Raw genomic sequence first — 12,957 nt, forward strand, 5'->3', positions numbered from 1 at the left:
CATGTGCCAGGTGGAGTCTCCACAACACGAATTAATCAACTTATTCCCTAAGCATGAGACTATCCCAGCTGCCATCGGATGCTGAACACAGCGACACTAAACCAGTCCCAGAGATCCGTTTTCCCTTCTCCTTTGGACCTTTTCCTGGCTTCCCTAACAACACAAACTGGGTGGTTGAACAACAAAGCTTACTCAAATATTACTCACAGTTCTGGTGAATATGAATCCAAACTCAAGGTGCTGGCGGGGCCATCCTGCCTCTGGTATTTCCAGTGGAATCCTTCCCCACCTGTCTCTGATTTCAGGCAATGGTTGACGATCCTTGATGTTCCTTGGTTTCTACCGCAAGACTTCATTCTCTGTCTCTGTGGCAATGTGGGATTCTGTTCTCCTCATGTTACTGTCTTCTCTTCTGCGTTGGAGAACACCAATTGTATTAGATTCAAGTCCACTCAAATGACCTCTTCCCAACTTGAGCACATCTGCAAAATCCTTGTTCCCATTCAAGGTCACATTCACAGGGGTTAGGACTTCAGCATGTGTTTGGAGGGACATAATTCAAGCCTAACACCATCTCCCGCCCCCCTCCTCCCTGGTTCTTCCCAAGGTTTTGTTCCACAATACCTTTGGTTTTGTTCCACAAAGGAAACGCAAATCCATTGGCTGTTTCTTGACCTTGTTTGCCTCTGATAAGATGCTTCTTAGACAATGTCGGGGGAAAGAAAATAAATTGCCTAACAAAGTTAACTCCACCAGCAAGGTCAGAAATGTAGGATGTGAAGCAAAGGAGGAAGTGGTGAAGAGAAGCGTTCTGACACCCAACCTAACAGTCACCATCATGGTCACAAATTGCTGTTGACACTGCATCTTTAAATGAGAAAGATTTTCTTTCCTTGACTATTAGAGAAATGCAAATAAAACTACTCTAAGGCTCCATCTTACTCCAGGAAGAATGGCCATCATCAAGGAATCAAATAATTAGAAGTACTGGTGAGGCTTCAGGGGGAAAGGAATCCTCCTGCATTGTTGGTGGGAATGTAAACTAGCACACCATTATGAAAATCAGTAAGGAGATTCCTCAGAAAACTAAAAATTCCAGAAATTCCATTTGAACCAGCTATTCTCCTTCTAAGGGTCTTCCTGAAAGAGTTAAAGTCAGCATAGTAAAGTAATAAATGCATGCCCATATTTATAGCGGTGTAATGTACAATAGCTAAATCTTGGAAACAGCATATGTGTCCATCAACAAAAGAATGAAAAAAGAAAATGTGGCATTTATGCACAAAGGAATACTACCCTGCCATAAATAAGGATAAACTTGAGGCATTTGTAGGAAAATGGATGCATCGTGAGACTATAATATTTAGTAAAATAAATCAGACACAGAAGTTTAAATATCACATAGTTTCTTTTATTTGAGAAACCCAAAATATAAGGAAAGGGCAACATAAAGGATAGATAATAGGAAGCAGGGACATGTTTTTCCAAAGGGAAGGAGAAAAAGAAATAGAGAGGAAGGAAGAAAGGAAGGAAGGAAGGAAGGAAGGAAGGAAGGAAGGAGAACAATTTTTAAGAAGAATCAAAGAAACAAAATGAAAGTAGAGCTTTGCAAATGTTAAGGGGATTAAGACAGCGGAAGCAGGAAAGGATAGAAGAAGAAAGGGACAGAACACAAGATGTGTACAAACTCCTCACAATAAGCATAATCACTATGTACTGCAAACATGCGCTGATGAAATATATCAGCAAAAACACAGATTTTCTTTCTTCTAAGCCTGTTACACTGTGAGATTATTTTTCATTAAGGGAGTGCCGAAAGATGCTATCTTTAGATTTGTCAGCCGTGTGTTGATTCCTGTGTTTCTCTGACGTCCTGAGAGTTGTGCTCAGTTTGTAGGATCTCCAGTTTCAAAAACATTCAGACAGACAGCTGGAGATGTTCAATGAGTCTGTTTGACTTTGATATTTAGCAGGCGTTTTTACGGTCACCATTCTTATATCAAATACCCAGCAGGGTATTTTGTTAACGAAATGCTTTTGAAACCTAGAGCTTATCAGCTGGAAGACAGATCAAACTTTTTATTTCCATCTCTAGCTGATATTTACCTGTCCTCAGTTTCTCCTAAGGTTTTATTTTATGTGAGATTTATGGAATAATACCTCACTACATAGTTGCCTGAGTGGGAGTAAATTAAAAGAAAGAAAGAACATCTTTTTAAAGCGTCTATTGAGCCCTACTTGTTTCCAATGGATGAGCTCGCTTAAGCTCAACACATAAAGCTACCTGCAATTCTCCCCATTTTACAGGTAAAGACATTGTCACATTCAAACTATAAATCGAAGAATTATAAATGCAAGATTTCCATTCCCTAGAACTATTGTATTCTATTTTATGACGAACTTTTATTTTATTAGAAAAAAGGCGTTCTTACTGTTAAGCACTATATGGTATAGAAATACAATGTTAAAAGAAAGCGTAACAGTCTTTTTAAAAAAGGAAAACCTTTAGCTAAATTCTATTAAGTGTTTATTTGAGCAAAGAGCTCCCTGGTCAACACTCAGAGCCAGAAGATGCGTGGAAAGTTTTTCTCTGACACATGGGGGCAGTACTTACAGATGGAACACGGAAGAGAAGAGCCAAAATGGCTTGATTGCTGCAGCAGGGTATTTGCCTGGCTTGGACAGGTGTGATCAGCTGGCTGCTGTCATTGGCTAAAGCATGGCTACTTGCGACAGTCAGAGGATTTTACATTCCTTTGTTAGGTTTTCAGTGTGTTTACCCACTAAAATAGATTGGAGTTCTTAGGCAAGAACTATATGTATAGACTTAAGGTCTATACAGGTCAAAATTAATTTTACATTAAATTTTGCCACTGTTAACTTTCTAGTGTTAGTTTTTATGTCTGCTCATTTGTGCTTAGTCGAGGTTGTATTACGTAAACCATTTCCATACTGCTTTTTATTTCACATACTGAATGTTGGCAATGATATGTAAATAAAATCATTTATAGATATATTAGTGATTGTATGATTATGGATACAGTTTTTCTTTCTCTTGGTGTACTGAGGATTCAATCCAGTGACTTCACACTGAGCTATAGCCTGTTTTTAAATTAATCATTAATTTTTTTTTGAATCAGTGTCTCTCTAAGTTACTGTTGCCCAGGTGGAGCTAGAAATTGCAGTCCTCCTGCCTCAGTTTCCTACAATGATGTGGTGCTTTGCCATCACACTTGGAAAATCATGGGCACATTTATCCAACTCCTATTAGATACTTACATTATTGTCATAATTTTGGTATTGTAAGTGCTGTGATTAGGACCTAGAATGTTCCCCCAGACTCTCCTGTGTTTGGAAGGTGACTGAGTCACAGCGGTTCTGTGCTCATCTGGGGATTGGTCCACAAATGATTTCTGTAACCGCATGGGCCCTCAGGACGTGCAGGCTGTGAGGGCATGCCCTTCCTTCTCTCCCTTTCTGGGCTGTGGGGCGCTGCACACCTTGTGATGTGCCACACCCCTCTGCCACCTTGTTCCTGCCTTGGAGCCAGTGGAACATGAACCAACTGTGAGATCAAAACAAGGTTCTCCTTTAGGGTCTGGGGCTGAGTATCTTGTCTTAGTGAGGTAACGACCATGACAATAATGTTTAAAATTGTTCACCATGGAAAACATGTGTATGACAGATATTTCTAAAAATAAATTATGAAAGGTAGCTAGAGTCTTGTACATTCAGCTTTTAGATAACACTAATTATCTCATGCTGATGTTTTAGTCACTCATTAGGCTGGTTTTTTTTTTTTTTTTTTTGTCTTTTTCCTTTTTATCAGTACCGGGGATCGAACTCAGGACTGCCTGCTTGCAAGGCAGGCGCTTATGCCACTGAGCTAAATCCCCAGCCCCCTAGGCTGGGTTTTTTTTTTTTTTTTTAATTTGGTGTTGGGATTTGAACTCAGGACCTGGCACTCGCCAGGCAAGCTCTGAGCTGTATCCCTGGCTCCTTAATCACTCATTCAAAACAAAATTCAGAATTTCATACATCAACTGAAAATTTTTCCAAGCACTGGCTCTTGGCAATGTCTTCTTTGTTTTCTTGTTCACTTATTAATTGCTGGTCAACATCAGAAGAATGCTCAAGGCAGAGCCAAATTCACTGAGAAACCCAAGTGTTTCTATAAACCTCCTTTTTGCGCGGTAAATCTTAAATGATTGTACCGTGCTGCACATTTGCTCTAAAAAGAAAACTCCAAATATTTTCCAAACCCCAGCTTATTTCTGTGAAAGATTTTACTTTTTTATAACAGGAAGTTTTGTGAGCAATGTAAATATTTTATGGCAGTTATCCTAATTATTTTACTAACGTGAAAAGAATATACAAAAATAAATACCGATCACTGGGAAATAGAAAATGGAAATTATCAGACATAGCCAAAGTAGCAAAATTTTACCTTTATTCTGATCCTTCCCATGTTCCAGTTATTTGTGTTTAATAAGAAAGGAAAAAATTAAAACACATGTGTGAAATGAGAGAAATGCGTTGTAAAAGATAGGATCTAAAAGCTGCAGTGTGGTCGGAGACATTTCACAGTCTAATGAGTAAATTAACAGAAACTTCCTCTTCTAACTATAACATGTGGTCCATAGAATGCTTTTCAGTAAGGTAAATGTCAGTGCCTCCCCCAGAGATAGCGGCTAGGAATACTAATGGCAATACTTCAGAAGAACCTTAGCCACTTTAAAATTTAAAAACAACTGCCCTTAATACTTACTGGTCAGCCTTTGTACGTCTGACAACTAAGTGGGTTTTTAAAAACTGTGCGATCATGTTAAGGAAAGGCCCTGGTACACAGCACTGTTAAAGGCCAGTCCTGTACACATCACACGCGTTGCCCTTCCGTGATCTAGGAGATGACCTTCTTTTAGCAATGTCCTTCATAGAATGGCTATTTCCTGTGCCCAGTTGGATTTCGTGTTAGTTTGCTATTTCTGGTTTTTAATGAGAATGACTTGACAATGAAAAGTGTGTCTTTAAAGAAATGTTACAGATGTGTCCTTCCCTCCAAGGTGTTACGATTGCCTTTCTTTCCAGGAAAGAAGAGACCCAAGGGTCAGATGCTCACACACTCAAGGGGAGACCCTAGCTTGACGCCTTGAGCTAAGTGGTGTTTCCATCGGCATCACTGGCACATTTTTTCCACTGTTTGTTGAAACTATTTGTGCTTGTTCTCTGAGCTGTGTATTTGTATGTGTTCTACTTCTTTAACTTTAAGATCTTAGTATTTTTTTTCTGAATCTAAATCTGTAGCCTGCATACTGTCATGCTTTTTGTCACACTGATCATAAATACTTTCGCAGTATATTGTTCTCCTATAACCTTATCTCTGCTGTCTTGGAAATACAGCATTCATGTTTTAAAGAAAATGTTGTAAATATGTTAGCACTTTTCTTTATTTCTTTCATAACTTTACAATTTTAAGTCTGTTTTCCATTTGCAGATGGAGTTGATTTTTGATTGCATTTCCTTCTGTTAAGAATAGTAAAAATTGTAAGCTGGGTGTGGTAGTGCATGTCTGTAATCTCGGTCCTCAAGAGGCTGAGGCAAGAGGATCACTGTGAACTTGAGGCCAGCCTAGGCTACATAGTGAGTTTAAAGGGCAGTCTGAATTTACATAGCAGGACCTTGTCTCAAAAAAAAAGAATAGTAAAAATTGTAAAATTTAGCACTTTATAAAAGCAATTTATTAATGTAAAATAAATTTTATATGACATCTAGTAGACATTTATTAATTTAGATGAGATAGATTTATTTTAATATATAATAGATGAGATAGTGTATGGTGGATAATATTTCCCCGCTGATTTAAGTTAGATTTTGCATATATTTAGATTTTTATATATTCTCTATGTATGCATGCATACATACATACACATGTAATTATATCATGCATACATGATTCCCTGGTTTAATCAACTCTTAACTAACAAAATTCTGGCCTTGGTCTTACTGCCTATGATAGCTTTCACAGAAACACCAACAATGGTAAACAACCTTTATTATTTTCTTCCTGATTTAATGATAATAAACCATTATTATTACATAGTGTTTCCCCATTTAGTGTAGAATAGTTGTTGATTTCATACAAGTAGTACTTCTCTATTACTTCAACTAGTATTTTTCCATGGGTAAAAAATTAGTTTGGGATTTAGTCAATGTGATCTCTTTCACATACTCATCATGTATAGTTGTAACAACAGGATAAGGAGAGAAAGAATGATTCAGTGCTCAGCTTTTGCATTTCAAATCAAACTTTCATTTATCTTTCAAACCAAGACATTTCCAATTGGGAAAGGAGGCACCAATAATTATGATGGGCTGAGCATGGTGTTGCACACCTGTAATTCCAGCACTCAGGAGGCTGAGGCAGGAGGATCCCTAAGAATTCAAGGTCAGCCCAAAATCCATCGTGAGTTCAAGACTAGCCTGGATTACAAGGCAAGACTCTGTCTCAAAAAAACAAAACAGAAGATTATGCTAGGACAGCAGGCATAAACCTGGATGGTCTCCAGGTTTGAGAGACTTACAATGACCCTAGCTGTGAACCATAAAGTTGGAACAATACCTGAAACGTGTAAGAGAATTTTATTTTTCCATTGATGGAGAAAAAAAATATTCTCTAAGCTGACACAGGCAGACTTAGTCTGAAGGGAAGCAGTGAAGTTAGGCACTGTTCATTATTTTCAGAACAGGTCGGGCCAGATGCCTCAACTCCTTCAAGGCTATCTGGCCTGAAGACAGAGGGCGCTGCGCTGCAGGAAAGCAAGCAGGGTTCAGAGCTCACCTAACCCACTGAGTGGCAGTTTATGTGGCTGTAGGCAAAGGAGACGCTGCAGGACCCTGGGCTGTGCCCACCCTTGGTGACCTGGAGAGCAAAAGAAAGCGTGAGGGCTGCGTATGGAGACCCATGCACTCAGGTAGACACCAGGAGGATAAGGAAGCAAACCCAGGGGACATGGCCACCTGGCGTGAGCAAGCATAACTAGCTTCAGGCAGGAGCAGGCAGGGGCTGAGTGCAAAGCAAAGATGTGTGCCACAGAGTTCCTCTGTGTTTAGATTGTAGCTCTGACCAAGCTGTAGATGTACTGGGGGGAGGGGTGTGCATGCCCTTTAAATATCCCGGTCACCTCTGCCTTCTCCTTCTCCCTCAGTTTAACTTCCTATATGTGATGCTTTTAAGCCTTTTTAAAAATATCTCCAGCCTCAAAGCCATTACTCTAGCTCAAGCGAGCTCTCTCATACACTTTTAAAATAACTTTTTCCATCACTCCTGTCCTCCACTTCAGTGGTTCTCAGTCATTTGGTGACCACGAACTCCTTCAAGAGTTGACTACAGAGGCAGCCGTGAGCGGCCCACCATGGCAGCTGCTTCCCTCCCAAGGCTCTAGGGCCTCTGAGCCGTGGCTCAGCCACATGAGGGTCTACAAGTGTGCACATCCAATTTCAAAGTGGGAAAAAAGAATACCAAGCAAGTCATTGACTCTTAGATAATAATGTTGAATTGATTATGCCTTGAATAGATTGGGTGAAACAAATTATTAAAATGCTATTAAAATTAATTCCACCTTTTTTTTTTTTTTTTTAGTTTCTATGTGGCTAATAGGAAGTTAAAGTTGACACATGTGACTCCCATTATATTTTTACCAGACAATGTTGTTAGTCATTCTTTCTTGCATACATAATGTAAATATATGTCTCAGTATTGGTGTCCACTACCTTATTCAGGACTGTGAAATTGAGGTAGAAATCTATAGCTTCAGGCTGGTCAGCAGCTCTCTGACAAGTATTTCAAAAACAAAAATAAAAATGTCACAGTCATGGCTTAAAATATTGAGTGAATATGTCCTTGCTTACAGATGAGGTATTCATTTCTGTAATTTTATATGCAGGGCTCTTCTCAATATCACCTAACTTACTTTTCCAGCCCCTTTCCTGACACATCCTGACCACACACATGCATCTGCTCTCCAGCTCCTCCTAACAATTTGACCTCCTCCAAGCACGCACATGGCTTCCACCCTTTCCTCATCTTCCGCTCTCAGCTAGGTATGTCCTCCTTTTAATTTTTCACCTGTCTAAAACCTCCTCGTCCAACAAGGCCCTGTTCAAATATCATTTCCGCTCTTAATCCTCTTCTGTCATCAAAGATTGAGTTGGTCGCCCCTCTATAGTGGGTCCCATTGCACTTTGCTCACATACCTGTTGTATCAGTTTGCTTCACGGTGCGTCATATACACGTTCAAACACGGATACTTCACATAGACAGATGCACTGCCTGCCATACTAAAACACTGGCTTCTTTAGGCCATGATCCCGTACATTTCATCTTGCTTCTGCTGTATTTTACACGTGATGGTTATGCCACAAATATTTGCCCACTGAATGAAAAGAGAAATCCTGGAACAAGTATAACACGTGAGATCCTCAGTAAGTTGGTAAAGGTATAAACTGTATACATAGAATAGTAGAAATGAAAAAGGAAACCTGGTTCAGGATTTATATGGAGGGAATAAGAAAACAGACAGCCAAAGAGCCCTTTGTGGCTCTTTGATGTCCTTTGTGGCCTTATGATGGAAGTAAACCCTGGACATGGCGGGCAAGGCAGCACTGCTGACCAAAGTGAGATGTGGTAGGGAGAGGGAGATGCTGGGATTAGTTAGGGCTCAGGTGATGACATGTCTATGGGAGGAGGTTTCAGCAGGTAACAAAAATATTTACTTGGAGCTTGAATAATACTGGAAACTATTGCTTAAAATTTGTAAATGAAACCAAGGAAGAAAATGAGATCAAGGGAAAGAATATATGGAGAAAAGGATAATCATATTAGCTTGCTTTTTATTACTATGATAAAATGCTAGAGGTTGAGTCAGTTATAAAGAAAAGAGATTAAAAACTCTGAATTCCGGAGACTAAAAGTGCAAACATCAAGGTGTCAATTTTGGTGAGGATCTTACGCAAAAGACAGAAGCAGCATTGTGAGAATGGAAGCCAGACACCAGCAAGTGACCAGTCTTGCTATTTTAGAATACAAATTCGAAGGAACTAACAGAGGGTCCTCAGAACTACTTTAATCCCTTTAAAGGCAACACCACCAAGCAAGACATAACCATTTCCCAGTAGACTCCTTATCTTTGAGTCCCCCACCAGCTCTCAACATCATGGCACTGGGGGTCAAGTCTGTAACACCTGAAACCTTAGAGAATCAATCACATCACAACCACAGCACTAATCAAGGTCAGAGATTGGATGACACATTTAAAGGCTGGAAGCAAGAAGCCAACACAATAAATGAGATAAACTCAAAGAAGTCTTGGGCAAAGTATTCCCTATATTATACCTAGATCTCTTATTGCAGTAGGTGCTGCAGATTATAGTTTTAATCCTTTTATCCTTTGCAATACCGAGCAGGGAATGGAGAAGAGAGAAACAATGTATACCAAGTGTCATTGGACCTTACCCAGTGCTCTGGGATTAAGAGATTGCATTGGATTTGTGTGAGTTTTAGTGAAGTAGTAAGATCTAAACACAGACTGAATAGTTAAGAAATGAATAACAGGAAGAGCAGTGATAGGTAGACATATTCTTCCCTTTGGGGATCCCTCTTTTCTTGAAGAATCTAAAAATCTACTAATGATTAGGCCTTGGAAGCTAGATCTAGTTCTACCACTTGCTAATCATGTATTCTAAGCAACTGTTATAAACTCTTGGACTTTGCTTTTTGCTTGGAAAATGAAGGTAACATTAGTATCCATAGGATCCACTGCAATCTCTTCTTAGAGTGGACAATAGCGCTTGTCCTATTGCAGCAAACAGTGGGGAGCTACTCTTAGCATTAATCCAGCTTCTGGACTTTTTGAATAGGACTCCCCTGGTTATTGGTGACACCAGTTTATTAATGGAGTGAGATATATTCATTTGTTAGAACTCCCATAGCAAAGTACCACAGACTGGGAGTTTTAAACAGCAGGAATTTATCTGCTCCCAGTACTGGAGACAGATGTCTGAGTTCAGGGTGTCAACAGGCCTGCTTCCTCTCAAGCCTCTCTTTTTGGTTTATGGAAGGCTGTCTTCTCCTTGCACATTCACGTAGTGTTTTTCTGTGCGTGTCGGTGTCCTAATTTCCTCTTCCTATAATGACATCAAGTCATACTAGATTGTGATCTAATATTTCATTGTAACGGAACTGCCTCTTTCACCACCCAAATGCAGTCACATTATGAGGTACTCAAGTTGGGACTTCATCATAGGGGGACACAATTCACCCCGTAGTGATGGCAAAAAATAAACAAAAAAAAAACCTCACTACTTATATTTTATTTATTGAGCAGACAAATTTTGAAGTATGGTAAAGGACTAAAAGTGAAGTTCCATCAGAAGAACTCAGAAACTCGGACGTGTGATTTGCTGTGCTTAGATTACCTAATGAGGAAACCAACAGCGCCTCCTGGAAACTGGGAATCCTGACTGTTCATCCAAACCCTTGTCCCCCTGGGCCTCTACCTGGACAGGAGTACCTTCACTACCCAGAATGTTAACTCTCTGAGAGCCAAACCCCAACCATATCGATCCTCTCGTCTTTCAGTCCTTCTACTTCCCAGGGACTTTCAAGTTAGTGTGCACAAAGCTTGTGTTTCATTGGAGGCCTGCATTTTCAGGACACCTGGACAATAAAGGATTCCAGAAGCTCTAACCTAACATTTTTATCGACTTGACCTCTCACAAAGCTCTTCAACACCTCTTTTCATGTCATTCTGAACCTCAATACCTCCCTCTCCCTATGCCAGAACCACTCTCCCAGATTCTGGGATTTGGATATTGGATTGAATTGTTCTCTTACTTCACTGAGGCTGAAAGCCAAAGAAGTAAGTGGATTTATAATAGAAATTGAAACATAAAAGCACCAGAGGGTGGGGCTGTCCCAGGAGGACAGCTGGCTACTGTGTACCTGCTCCCATTCTCCACCAACTCCTTGTAAAACCTGGGCCTGGAATCTTCCAACCCAGCGGCCACAGCTGCTATCAGCAGCCTGTACCACACATATGCCTGACATATGTGGCTGATTAATAACGTCCCTCAGATTTGCAGACTGTCTAGAAGATGCCAGATTTTCCCATCTCCTCTATCCGCTGGACTCTCCCTCACCAAGTCTCCAGGGGCTATAAACACAGCCATCTCTGCCTGACTCCTTAATGACCAGGGGTGAAAGATTCTGAAGGTGGAATGCACTCATTCTCCCCAGGTGATCTATCAGAACAATGGCCTGAATTAAACAGTAAATCACTTCTTTCATGGTTGTCTTCTGGGAGGTAATAGCCTTTGGAAGTTAGGGAAAGAGCTGTGAATTTGATTCCTGACTCTGTCTGTCACTCCTGGGTACACAACTTTGCTACACTTACCTGACAATCCTGCTGCTATTTGCCTTATCTGTACAGTGGGGGAAACAGCAACCTTAAAAGTTGCTATCTGATTAAGTAAGAAAACGTAGGTGACACCATTTATATAATCTGTGCGCATAATGCGTACTTGACACATTAGCTATTCTTAGTATTAATTTGTGTTATTAGTTACTACTGTAATCTTGGATAAGGATGGGAATGACTGTCTGAAAAATAGCTGAGAAATAAGCTTTTGGTTCCCATAAAACAACTAGTGTTTGGGGCTCAAGCTTCCAACTTGATATGCTGCACATAAAATTCATTTCAGATGTCTCATAGATCCTTTTAATAGCTCATCCTTACTATATAAATGCACTCAATATTTTCCTCATCTTTCCATTTATGTTTTATTATTATGAAAAAATTCTTGCATATTAAAAGTCTGGCAAATAATACGATGAGTATCATGGACCCACAAGTCACATGACAAAGTAGAGCTAAAGTCTAATGTATATGCTAGGGTTATTTCCAAAAGATGAAAAATATTAACAAAAGATGAGAAATATAAAATAAAAAGCGGCCTTTATTCTGAGAACACGGAGAGAGATGACCGGCACCCCCTCTGCTGGCGTCAGGCGATCTCTCCGGCGGACACGTGGCGTGGGGACCTGTAAATAGCCTCGGTTTGGGGTGGAACCTAAGGCGGGCATTAGGGATACACAGGTAGCCCATTGGTCCTAGGTTTGGCGCCATAGGTAAATTTCCAGGGGTGGGAAGATGGCGTCACAGGTAACTTCCTAGGGGCAGGGGAGATGGGGCTTCCTGCTTCCGGTTGTGGCTTTCCTGGCTACAGTGTCCTATCTGGGCCAAAACCCTTTCAGTATAAATGTGCACAATTCCCTAAACCTCTCAGTCTCACTTTAAGGCCTTCGATCTTAAATCCTTCAAACCTTTACTCTGCCTTAAAACAAAAATTCTGGCTAAGGTTCACCAAAATGGTGGCTGTATTTAATACCTTGTAAAGGAAAGAGGCAAAGAATAGCAGCTAGGCCTCCAACTCTGAAAGCCTTATATTTTCCTGATTAAGATTGTCCATTCATTCTTTTTTTTTTATTTTTATTTTTATTTTTATTTTTTTTTGTCTTTTTCCTTTTTATCGGTACCAGGGATCGAACTCACGACTGCCTGCTTGCAAGGCAGGCACTTATGCCGCTGAGCTAAATCCCCAGCCCCCTGTCCATTCATTCTTTAATTGGAGAGACAATTGTTAGTTTTTTCTCTCCTACTGTATTCAGAGCAGTATTTTTCAAATTATTTGAACCCATTAGTGAATCACAAAACCAATTTATGAGTTGTAACCAGTATGATTTAAACTAAAGAAACACAAAAAAAGTAAAACCAAAGAAACAAGGAGAAAATGTTAAAACCTACAGAGTAAAGGTGAATTTTATATGAAGCTTGTTTCATGCATGTTGATTATTATGTATTTTTATACATATTCTTCCCATGGGACCTAGCTGCGGGGACA

This window comes from Cavia porcellus, unplaced genomic scaffold (assembly GCF_034190915.1).
Source record: "Cavia porcellus strain 051 isolate PalLab524CR breed Dunkin Hartley unplaced genomic scaffold, mCavPor4.1 scaffold_29, whole genome shotgun sequence".
Classification (NCBI taxonomy): Eukaryota; Metazoa; Chordata; class Mammalia; order Rodentia; family Caviidae; genus Cavia; species Cavia porcellus.